Raw genomic sequence first — 12,262 nt, 5'->3', positions numbered from 1 at the left:
AATCATTTGTCCGTGTCTAATGCGTGCTTTTAGCGCCTGTCACTCGCCCGTATTCCTCTCCAGTGTGACTTCGGCCTAAAAGGCAAAGTGCAACATGTTCGTGACATGCCGAATTAAAGAAAGCAGATCATTGTTGGAGTAAAACCAAACAAACTGATGGATGCTTGTGAAAAACTAAGTTTAAAGAGGAGTGCACCATCCATAACTATAAACACAACTATGGCCCATGCTTCTTCATCCATACATATTACCAATAATATCCAAATCTCACAGTCGACAATTATTTGCTATATTTTACAAAGCACTGTTAAAGGAATGCCACTAAACGTATATAACCACAACCCTGGGAAACACCAGATTTCCTCTTTACAAGATATGGGAGATGATAGTATTGATGACGACTTTGAAATTAACCACATCCACACCAAGTCGAAGATCACTGCTGCAAAAAAAAATGTGCCTAAAAGGCCATCAATATCTGGAAAATCATTTTCTCTTCGGAAAACTTACCCCTCTTACTAAAGTGGTACCGAATGATGCATCCACAGCTCTCATATGTCTATTTAGTGTGAGATGGTTGAAAGTTGATGTATTCCATTTTGTCCAGCTTCACTTTTTTAAAAGCAAGCAGACAAGAAGGATCAATTAGCGGGAAGACGTGTGATTTTGGTCACTAAGAAGGTGATGTCAGGTACAGATAGGTAAATATTTGTGTCATCGGCATACGGCTGATATTGTAAACTGTGCCATTATATGAGCAGTCCCAGGTTGAAAGTGTAGATGGAGAAGCATAGGAGTCCAATAACTAAGCCTTTGGGAACACCAAAAGACAATATTCGAGGTGAGGGGGTGGTGTCGGAGATGAAGACACAGTGTCCCCGTAACAGTCTGGTTGTTTTTTAAAGACTCTGCCGATAACCACAAAAAAGGCCATTTGCACCACCTGCCATGCCCGCATCAGTAGGGGGTAGCAAAACTACCAACCTAAGCACCACCAGCAAACATGGCAGCAGAGCACCCGACTTTGTAGGCCGAACAACAGGACCCATGAACAGTGTCTGCGGGCGATACCACTGCTTCTTCCGCTGTGCGTGCAAGCCAATCCTCTGTCCATGGTGCATGCAATTATGCCTCCTGGCCTGCATGTGTAGTTGCACACAAACTCAACCACCACCATCATCATCATCAAGCATATCCACATCCTTGTCCCAGTGCAGAGTTCAGTTCTCTATACCCCAGTCCTTGGAACACAAGCAGAAATACGTAGCCAATGTCACACACTAGCCACAGTACTAAATTCACGCATTTCTCATCTGCTTGTGCTAGCAATGGAGATGGAAGCTTTCCGCAACCTGATGGCAGAGACTGTCACAAGGTACCAAGTCCCCAGCTGCAACAATTTCTCCCGGTCTGCAGTCATGGCATTACACAAGCAAAGCAAGCACGCACGCGTCCCACAACACTACCCGTGCCCTCGACAATGCTGTTACTGGGAAAGTGCACCTAACCACGGACACGTGGACAAGTGCTTGTGGGCAGGGATGGTACATTTTGCTGATGGCACACTGGGTTAGTGTAGAGGAAGCCATGATACAGTCGGACATTGGGAGACCATGTCAAAGTTGTAAGGAGGAGACAGGTTGTGGAAGGTTTTCTATGTCATAGTTAGTGTTTTGAACTGTAGCCTTTGGGCAATAGGATGGAAGTGAAGGGCCTGGCATACATGAGAGGATGGGGAATAAAGGAGGGACAGTTGGAGAACTTGGGCAGCAGAGTTTAGGATAGGTTGGAGTGGTGCAAGAGTGGTATAGGGGAAGCCAGAGAGTATAAGGTTGCAATAGTCGAGGTGTGAGATGTTGAGGGTGTGCACCATTTTTTTGGCATTTTCTTGGAGTGTACTGATCTGGGAAATGTTTGAGGTGTAGTGGGCAGGAGGAGGCAAATGCTTAGATATGTAGCTTGAAAGAGAGAAAGCATAGTTGTGGATCACCCCAAGGCCCCAAACATGAGGGACTATTTGTCCCAGTGTGCCGTCCCGTCACTACACAGGCATGTGGGCAAGTGTTTGTGGGCAGGGATGTAACATCTCTCTGACAGCACACTGGGTTAACATGGTGGAAGCCGGGAAACAGTTCAACCTTTGGATGGAGTACGTCGTCCCAACCCCCAATATTGCGTGCCCCAAGTAAATCTGAGTTGCCCGCACAGTCTACAGCTCCTGTACCTCCTCCTCTTCAGCCTCCACCTCTGAAAGTAGCACATTAGTCACAACCTGGAAGCAATGCCTCATCCAAGCAGCAACAGGTTGTGCTGAAGCTAATCTGCTTAGGCTACAAACCGCACAATGCTTAATAGTTGTGGACAGCTGTGAAAGAGCAGTAAGATCTGTGGCTGACACCGCTGAACCTACAGCCAAGCATGGTCGTATGTGACAATGGCCGGAACCTGGTGGCTGCTCTGAGGCAAGCTCACACACATGCCATGCCTGGCCTATGTGCTTAACCTTATTGTTCAACAGTTTAGGAAAAGCAACACAGAGCTGCCGTATCTCCTAGGGAAAGTACGACACCCTGCGCACCCATATTAGAAAGTTAGCTAGAGCTTCATCCACCCTTGCCGTGCTTCAGCAGCGTTTGCAGCTCATGGCTCACTGACTGGTGTGTGATGTCCCCAAGCGATGGAACTTTACACTGCAGATGTTGGAAAGGATTTGTGAGCAGAAGAGGGCAGTTGGTGACTACAAGCATCAACAAGGACGTCGGTATTCAGTTCTGACTTTACACATAAGATCTCAGTAGTGGACATGGATGTCAAACATATGTACCATCCTCCAAAACTTTGATGAATCCATCAAGATGCTGAGCGGCAATGACACCATAATTAATGTCTCCATCCTGCTTGTCTGTGTGCTAATAATAAAGTTTATATTGATTTATGTAGCGCAAATATATTTACAGTTTAACAGTTTCAAACACAACAGTCCTAAGTAACAACGATAACACTAATACAATAATTCAACCAAAATAAAATGACCCTGCACGTGACAGCTTAACAAAGATAACAATAAATTAAACAAAAAAAAAAAGCCATCCTGCTTGTCACAACTTACAATCTACAATGAGGTGTGTGTGGGGGGGAATAAAAACTACAGGGTTGTATTTACAATGATAGCATTGAGGTTTGTGGAAAGTTGTGGAGGCCTGAGGACAAGGAGGAGGAGCGCATGGTCACTCATCCTGCTGGTGAGGACACGGAAGTATTGACTGTTAGCAGTCTTGCACTCATGGCTGAGTTTATGTTATGCTGCCATTCCTATCACCCTTGCATTCTCAAAATTTTGGGTGACAGGCAATACTGGATTGGTGATCGTTCTAGACCCACGCTAGAAGGAGAACTTTATAGCTCTTATTCCACAGGCATACTAAAGTGTTGGAGGACCAGAGTGCCTTTATTGCGGATTAAAAAATTCCCATCTGAAAGCACTGGCAGCAGAGGTCACAGACACAGTTTGTTGGCTAAGCAAGGAGTACAGTTAAGAGAAACAACTCCAATCCAGCAGAGGCAGTGGAACACTGGCAAAGTTCTGGGTGAGTTTTATCAGACCTGAGATGCGGAGGACTCTCCCAAGGAGTGCAAAGTTTTTGAAAATGCTGAGGGAGTACCTTGCTGACTGTGTCAACATCCTCTGTCATTCCTCTGTGCCTTATAATTATTGGCTAGTGAAGCTGAATACATTGCATGAACTAGCTCTCTCTCCTGCGCACATACGCTGTACTCACATTCATGTAGAGCATGGAGCTTTGCTCTATGGCAGTCACTCTGCACACAGCGCCTCTCTCTGGCAGTTTGCATGAGCAAACATGATCACTGCTTTGCAGAGCATGCTGCTCAGCCTCCTATGTGCTGCTTGGCCATGCCAAAAATTTCAACTGTGTGCACGCTTTCTCTTAAGCTGACCCTCCTGCCTCTAGGTCACCGGGTCTGGCAGCTGCAGTTCTTCGTAGTGCCGATGCTTCTGGTGCGTAGTGCACTGCCCCCCTTGCTGCTCACACGCTGACAGCTGGGTACTCACTCCTGCTTTGTGTGTTTTTTCCCCCAGCTTCCATCCAGATTCCCTGTCTAAACACTCCCCCTCTTCCTGGGTAATGGGGCCTTTCCGTTCCCCTATTCCTTCCCCTGGGGAACAGGGGATGCAGCCTTGACAGTTCTGGACTCGGGGAAGCACAGGTACCCAAACCTTGGGCATCCTGAGTCTGTACATATCTGGCCAATCAGTTCTTTAAAGCAAGCATCATAGAATGCATGTTCTAATTTTAAATATCAAATTGTACATTACATCCAGAATATTTTCACTTTGTCGGACTTTGTGGCTCACATCAATCCACAAGATAACACTCGTCTCATGCTTCAAAATTTCGTTGGTAATTCAAATCATTTGCCCAGCATGTTCTGACTTCTGTAACATCATTTGGGTGATAATTATTCAGATCTATTTGCTTCACAATATATTCATTTTCTTCAATGCTTCTGAATATAATGTAAAACTTAAAGCAAGTTGTTGAAGTGTGTGTTAACTCAAATGTGAAAGTAATTGTCATCTTGAGTATTTCTCCATTGCATGTGCGGCTAACCACCTCTTTGAGCTTAGTTTTTTCGGTGTCAAGAAAACAACCGTTCTATCAATACCCCGTGCTTTTCCGATGAATTCATCATGCTTGTAAAGTAGGTGAGATTAGGGATCTACACAACATCTGTGGACTGTAGTCAACATGACACTGACAAGAACCAATGGGGTCTAGCTAGCAATTTGATACAGTTTGTGCACAGCTTTACAGAGTTGCGAGAAAAAAAAACATTTTTGTTATGAGCGAGTCACCGTAGGAGGCAAAAACAGAAATACAAGCTAAGTCCAGAAAACCAGAGAAGTTGGTAACTATCAGATTGCAGACCCCTGAACCTATCAACACAACTAGCAGTAGCCGTTGGGGGTTCCTACGATGCCCTAGACCCCTCGATCACAGCCGGAGAATTAAATAGGCCTAAAGAAAGAAAGGGGAAATCTAAACTGCCCCAGAGCAGACCCCAAAGCAATAGGCAGCCCCCAACATATAATGACGGTGAAGCAAGATGAAAACACTAACACAGACAGAAAGATAGACTGAGCAAAGACGGGGCCCAAAACTACCTAGATAAGAAAGGACAGGAAGGCTGCTGTCTGCAATCTGCCAAAACCCTATCAAAAACATAAGCCAACAAGCTGATATGAAAAAGGCCCTGAAGCAGCTAGGCTTCAAAAACTAAATCAGCACTCAGGTATTTTCAGAAGACAGAGCTAAAGGAATTCAGCACACCCAGCAGGGAATGGCAGAAATCCAGAAAAACAAAGCAAAACAAAGTCAAAGCACCAATGCAAAAGGCCGAGCAGCAAACTTAGCTTTAGAGGAGCAGGAATTCAGACTGGTCTCCAAGGATCCCACAGAGAAATCACCCGCAGGGCAGAAGGGCGTCGGCAGCCTTATATCCAGTCAGTGACTCCACTCAGCCAGTCATCATCATCAGCCTCAGGTGTTTGATAATCAGGCTCACTACCTTTCTTTACCAGAAGAGGGAGTTCCTCGGGCCTCAGTAATGAAGGGGAAAATGAACTCACAACACATTTTGATTCAATACATGTGGGGAGGATTGTCTAGTGGAAACACCCATATAGTAGAAGGTACATCTATGACCACCATGCTCTCCTATTGACACCTCTTGAAATACAGCAGAAATGTCAAAATATCTAGCTTCTGTTCCAGAAACTGCAGGGTCTCCTTTTTGACATCTTCGTCCAACAAGTTCAGAATTAGTAGGTGATGGATTGTCAGAATCTGTCAAAGGAACACAAGGCTTCAGTAGTTGTGAGTACTGGCCCTGTGCTCTTCCTCTGACTTTTCCAGTCATGATTTAATCTAGAAGATTTGACCTTTGTAATCCAGAGACAGAGTCCAACACCGGCCAAGCATTCAGCCTCTGATCCTCAGACTTTCTATCTGCCTCTAGGCAGAATGATGATGATGATGGCAGTAGTTGGTGCATTGAAGACAGTCATGAAGCAGCCATAACTTGAAACATAACGATTTTTACCGAGATACAAGGCTCTTCAATGTGACTTTTATATTTATTTTTTACTGATAAATATTGCTTAGAGCTAGGATAACACACATCAAAAAATGTGAATGGAAGCCTCAAAAAGCCACGGAAAGACCACACTGAAATATATGTGGCCTTTTAAAAAAAAAAAAAAAAAATAACCCCAAAATAGTTTTACTGTTTAGAGCTAGGGTAACACACAGCAAAAAAAGGTGAATGGAAGCCTAAAAAGCACACTTTGTAGCCTCAGATAGATGAGGCGTGTCACGGAACCAACAAACTGTAATATATGTTCCTTTTTTTTCTATAGTGTATAGACAGAACAAAAATTGGAGAGTATGCATGAAAAACAACTATTTGTAGACCACACAGACTGGGCGTCGGACGGAGATAACACACTGTTTCAATATGTGGCCTTGAGTTTTCTATTTTTTATAATAAAAAAAAATAAAAAATAATGTATAGACCAAGGGTAACAGACAGACCAAAAAGTGGAATGGATGCCTGAAAACCAAGTTTTTGGACAGCACAGATAGACCGTGCGTGTGACGAAGATAACAGACTGATCTAAATGTGGCCTTTATTTTTTTGAGAACAGCAAAATTGTGTCAATAAATAGGCTGTGACACTAAAAAAAAGAAAACTGGAGTAGTAGAATTGTACAATATTAAGCGCAATGATATGCAATCCGTGTGTGGTACAAATCACAGTGCTAAATATAAGAACAGTAGCTAAATATTTTTTTTTGCCATGTACAAATTTTTTGGTTAGCAAAATGCTGTCCAAAAATGTGGTAAGACGCACAAAAAAAAAAAAAATTAGTACCCCCCCCCCCAAAACAAGAACACATTTTTCTGCGCATTCACATCTGATGCCACATCTGACAAAAACAACCATTTTAAATGGTTAGATTTTAACACTCTTGTATTAAAATTACCTGGCTGTAGTCAGCAGTGTGACCAAGCAAGTAAATGTAGAGAAAAATGGGGCTCAGGATTGCTTTTGAGTAAAATTAGCAGATATAAGGTGCCCCAAAAAATAAAATAAAAAATACTGGCCACGGTTACCCAGAGCTAGGTACAGTATATACAACATACACAGCAGCAGACTGTAATGGAGCCTTTTGATGTATGCAGTGAGATCTATATACTCACATACAGTGCCTGCATGCCTTGCACTGATATGGATATGTGCACATAGATTCACCTGCCTATCTAGCACAATGATCTATATACACCCCCAAAATAGCCCTAAAAAGTACTGTTGGTTTATCAGGATTTGTGGACTGAACACTAGTAGACCTACACTAACCAATAAAAGAACAAATTTGACCCCATCTCAGTTGTACCTTTCTCTACACTAGCTGAGTCCGGAGCAGAAGGCGCCAAACAGGGCGGCGTCAGGTCTGTTACAGACCAGATGCCGCTGTGCGGCCAGCCAGTCACTGTAATACCACAACAAAGATGGTTGCGGTATTACAGTGCATGGCACACAATCCCTGCATGTTCATTGACGCCACAATTGCAGGGCGGAGACCCGAACGCTCGTCGAAAAATCCTGGAAATACTCGGTGCTCCCTGAGTACACCGAGTATAGTGATGCTCGGGCGAGTACCGAGTAGTAGCAAGCACGGTCACTTATCACTAATGCCCATCCACTCACTGCATAGGCAATAACAGCATAGGAGACCCACTATTTAGTAAAGGCCCTTTAGGAAGATTAATGCTGCCTGATGCTCCTGTAAAAAATAGGCTCTGTGACTTTAAGAGTCCCTCCTTCATAAATGAAACAAGATGTGACTGCTTATGTGTCACACACCACATGGCCAGCAAGGGTTGTTAAATGTTACAATGACATTTCCCAGTGAATGCATTTGTTTGGTTGAATGCAATACTAAAGTTTCCAAACGCCTCAAAAACTCTGTGTGTGAACATAGCCCAAGTGGTGGAGGAACATTTTTGTTTTGGGTTAATTATTTTGGCTTAGATAAAAATTATTAACCTGGAAAGGAAGTTCCTGAACAAATTTCCCAGCAAAATCCATTTTGGTTTAGTTTTTGTAGGTTTTTTGGTGTGCAAAGCATAAGGGGCATTTATTAGGTTTCTTCCTGGTAGCTGAGGTGGATTGCTTAGGTACTTCCTTGGCCTGCAAAATATATATATGAAAGAGGGCCCTGTTTCTCTGTGTATGGAGACATGTAAGGGACCCTACTAACCCCTTTACTCACATGGTCCGGAGCTGGCTCTAGGAACTAGACGTCTACCACTTTCCATCTTTACTTAGTCAGTGTGCTGTCTGTCAGTGTGTCTTAAGTAGTCGCCTCACCCGGCTTCAAGACATCTGATTCGTCCTCCTTCCGAGCCCTGCTGCTGGTAATGATGTGGCTGTCCCAATGCGCATGCTCCCGGTGTGTCGATCTGCACGGGTCTGAATCCCCACCTTTCCTGATCCCCCTCCATGCATGGGGTGCCAGAATCCATGCTACGCCGGCCTCGGTGGGATCCCTTTTTGCCCGGGACCGTGTCGCTCTGGGCGCCACCATGTTTTCCTGGCCCCGCCCCCAGAAGTCATCACCGGCACGCTCCTCGATGACACGGCGTGCCGGAAATCAGGGCACGAGGTGCCTGCATCTTGCAGCCTGGAGCAGCAGCTGCCGTAGCACAGAGCCCTCTGAGGGAATGTGGCCCGATGGGGAGCAGCCAGCTTGACCCCATCGCTGAGGGACCTCCAGCGATATCAGCGCTGCTGCGGAGGTGATCTGTCCTGCCTCCTCCACCAGGAACCCTCTGAAGAGGGCACCACTTCTCCCAGGAGCTCATGCCACCGGGTCCCGACGCTTCCACGCCGGCCTAACAGGTACTCATGCACCTGTGCTCCTCTGCATCTGTACCCGATAGTGACAGGAAAAACACTGAAGGGTGTTAGTGGGAAGGGGCTATTTAACCTCTCCTGTGTTCATATCCCTATCAAGGATAAGAAGAACAACCTCCTGGTGGTGCTATCAGGAGGGACATCCTGGAAAAGGGCGTGAAACTCTGACATTGCTTAGAACTGTGACCTAAGAGTGAAAAATGCTTCCAGGGGCAGTTGCAACAATGGTCCTGTGGTATTTTAGCAGTGTTTCCATCATTTTCTGATGTTTTTGATGTTTTTAGACCTTGAAAAGACCCCCGGGTGGCATCGCAGTAAAAATGCTAGGGTCTCCCATAGAATTACATTGGCCTTGTTATTCTGTCTGAGTACCAGAGTATTCCAATTTGCTCGACCCGAGCAACGAGCACCCGAGCATTTTAGTGCTCGCTCATCACTACTGACAGCATCTGCCTGCCTTTTACGATGTCACATCTACGCATTTTTTATTTTTTTGAGATCCCATGATGACCCGTCTCCCTCAGACACATGAACTGGCGCGATTTCAATTCAAACTGGTGATTCCTTGATTTTCCCCAACAGATGACTTTGAGAAAGGAGATCCCCATACTCATGAGATGGTGGCAACAATAATATCAGGTGCATCACCTTCATTGCCACTGATAAAAATAGAACTCAAATAACTTCACATTTTTTCACCAGTTTGACCAGACGTAGCTTTTCTCTTTCTAATTTTTTAGTATAATACATTGTAAAGTGGTGTCATTCAGTATTACAACTAGTCTAAAAAAAGGGACTTCGTGTGGACAGCTTTAGCAAATAAATAAATAAAAACAAAAAATTATGACTCTTTGAAGAAAAAAAATACAAAATGTTTTGACTTTAAAATGTTAAAGAAAAAGCCACACACATTCATCCTCTATATTTGTAAAAATCCAAAGAAATATAATATATGGGTGTCAATACTCACATATGGATTTTCTTAGGCTTAATTTGTTCCATTAGCATCACATTAGCCCCTGTTTAGGCTTACCTAAAGACCTCAGGGGTTGATACAGGAAGGCATTTGGGGACAGAGGACTTGGGAGCAGCAGGATTGATGCAGATGAGTCCAGCAGGGACTGAAGGAAGGTAAAGCATGGTGTGCACAGAAGGTGTGGCAAACCAAATCGCAGTCTTGAGTCTCAATCTTAAAACACAGGTGTGTCCTAATGGGCCTTATCCTCTTGTTGACCAGGGGTATATTTGGTTTTGCATTTTAATTTTTGCTCCCCTTCTTCCCAGAGCCATAACTTTTTTTTTAATCAATATGGCCATGTGAGGGCTTGTTTTTTTTGCAGGATGAGTTGTGCTTTTGAATGATACCATTGGTGTTACCATGTCGTGTACTAGAAAACGGGAAATAAATTCCAAGTGCAGTGAAATTGCAAAAAAAGTGCAATCCCAAACTTGTTTTTTTGTTTGGCTTTTTTTTTTACTAGGTTCACTAAATGCTAAAACTGACCTGCCATTATGATTCTCCAGGTCATTATGAGTTCATAGACACCAAACATGTCTAGGTTTTTTTATCTTTATAGTAAAAAAAGATTCCAAAGTTTGTAGAAAAAAAATTTGACATTTTTGAAGACAGTAGCGTCTCCATTTTTCGGGATCTGGGGCTGGTTTTGGGCTTATTTTTTGCATGCCGATCAAACGTTTTTATTGATACCATGTTGATGCAGATATGTTCTTTTGATCACCCATTATCGTATTTTATTGCAATGTTTCAGTGACCAAAAAAGTAATTCTGGCGTTTCGATTTTTTTTTTCTTGCTATGCTGTTTAGCGATCGGGTTAATTCTTATATATATTGACATATCGGGCGATTCTGACTGCAATGATGCCAAATATGTTTACGCTTGGTTTTTTTTAGTATTTTATTTTGAATGGGGCGAAAGGGGGGTGATTTGAATTTTCATATTTTTAAAAACTTTTTTTTACTTTTTACTTTCTTCAATAGTCTCCATGAACGACTAGAAGCTGCACTTATCTGATCGCATCTGTTACATACAGCAGAGCTGCAGCCCTGCTCTATGTAGCAAATATGCTCACTTGCTATGAGCACCGACCACAAGGCGGCGCTCATAGCGATCCAGCAATACATGGTCTTCTGCTGACCCAGGGTTGTAATGCCAACTCATCAGTGACCCGTGGTCATGTGACACGGGGGTCGATGGGAGGAGGTAAAGACGCTCTTGCTGTGCAACCATGTTAAATACCGCTGTCAGAGTTTGACAGCAGCATTTACCATGTTAACAGCCGCGTGTGAATCGCGATTCCACCCGTGACTGTTCTGGGCACATGTCAGCTGATCAGATCAGTTGTCATGTGCCGGAAAAGGTGCGGGCTTATCGCGGGAGCCTGCACCAAACAGGGGAAGGGTACATTGACAGACTATGTCCGTCATTGGACGTTAAGAGGTTAAAGGGAATGCGCCTTGCTTTTTAATACTATCATAAAAATAATTATTGATTATATAATACATTTTTTAATAGAAAATGAAATGTCCTGATTTAAATTTTTTTATTTATTACTTTTTCCTGCAGCCACTGGGGTGGCCATTTGTATTCGCTGATGTGAAGTGTCTGGGCATGATACTTACACACCTTAAATATGGCAACTCCTGGGCAAAAGAGGCCATGGTTTATGTCAAAGAAAAGCTTTGACTCTGCACTTAAAAAGTAACTAGTTTTCTACATGCATTTTTTTAGACTGCACATAGAAGACAAAAGAGAAAAAAAGACAAAAAACCGCAAAGCTCATCAGTGTCTTTAGCCCACAGCAGATGCAGTTTTCATGAAATCACATCCACTTTGCTTGGACAGTTAAACACAGCAGAATTTCTAGGAGGCCACAGTCCATGTCTAAGGGGCTCATTACACAAAGTGATATCGCTAGCAATATCGCTGTAACGTCACCGATTTTGTGACGTTATAGAGATATTGCTAGCAATATAGCTACATGTGATACTTAACTCCAACTGGCTCCCCGGCTGCTCATCGCTGGTTGCGCGAGAACGTCCTGGGCCATTTCTCGTCGGGCACTTCCTGCTTGGCTTCCTGTGGTGCCGACGAGTGACGCGTGGATGCGGGCAGGAGGATGTCAGGATCGCCGTGTCTGACAGGTAAGTAGCGACCCCCGACCCCTGCTATGTCGCTGGTGAAATCTGCCTGTGTGGCAGCTCACTAGCGACCACTTAGTGATGCACCAGTGATCCATATCA

This window comes from Dendrobates tinctorius, unplaced genomic scaffold (assembly GCF_039654945.1).
Source record: "Dendrobates tinctorius isolate UK_male_01 unplaced genomic scaffold, ASM3965494v1 ptg000193l, whole genome shotgun sequence".
Classification (NCBI taxonomy): domain Eukaryota; kingdom Metazoa; phylum Chordata; class Amphibia; order Anura; family Dendrobatidae; genus Dendrobates; species Dendrobates tinctorius.
The sequence above is the reverse complement of the archived record's forward strand: the minus strand, read 5'-3'. Positions refer to the sequence as shown.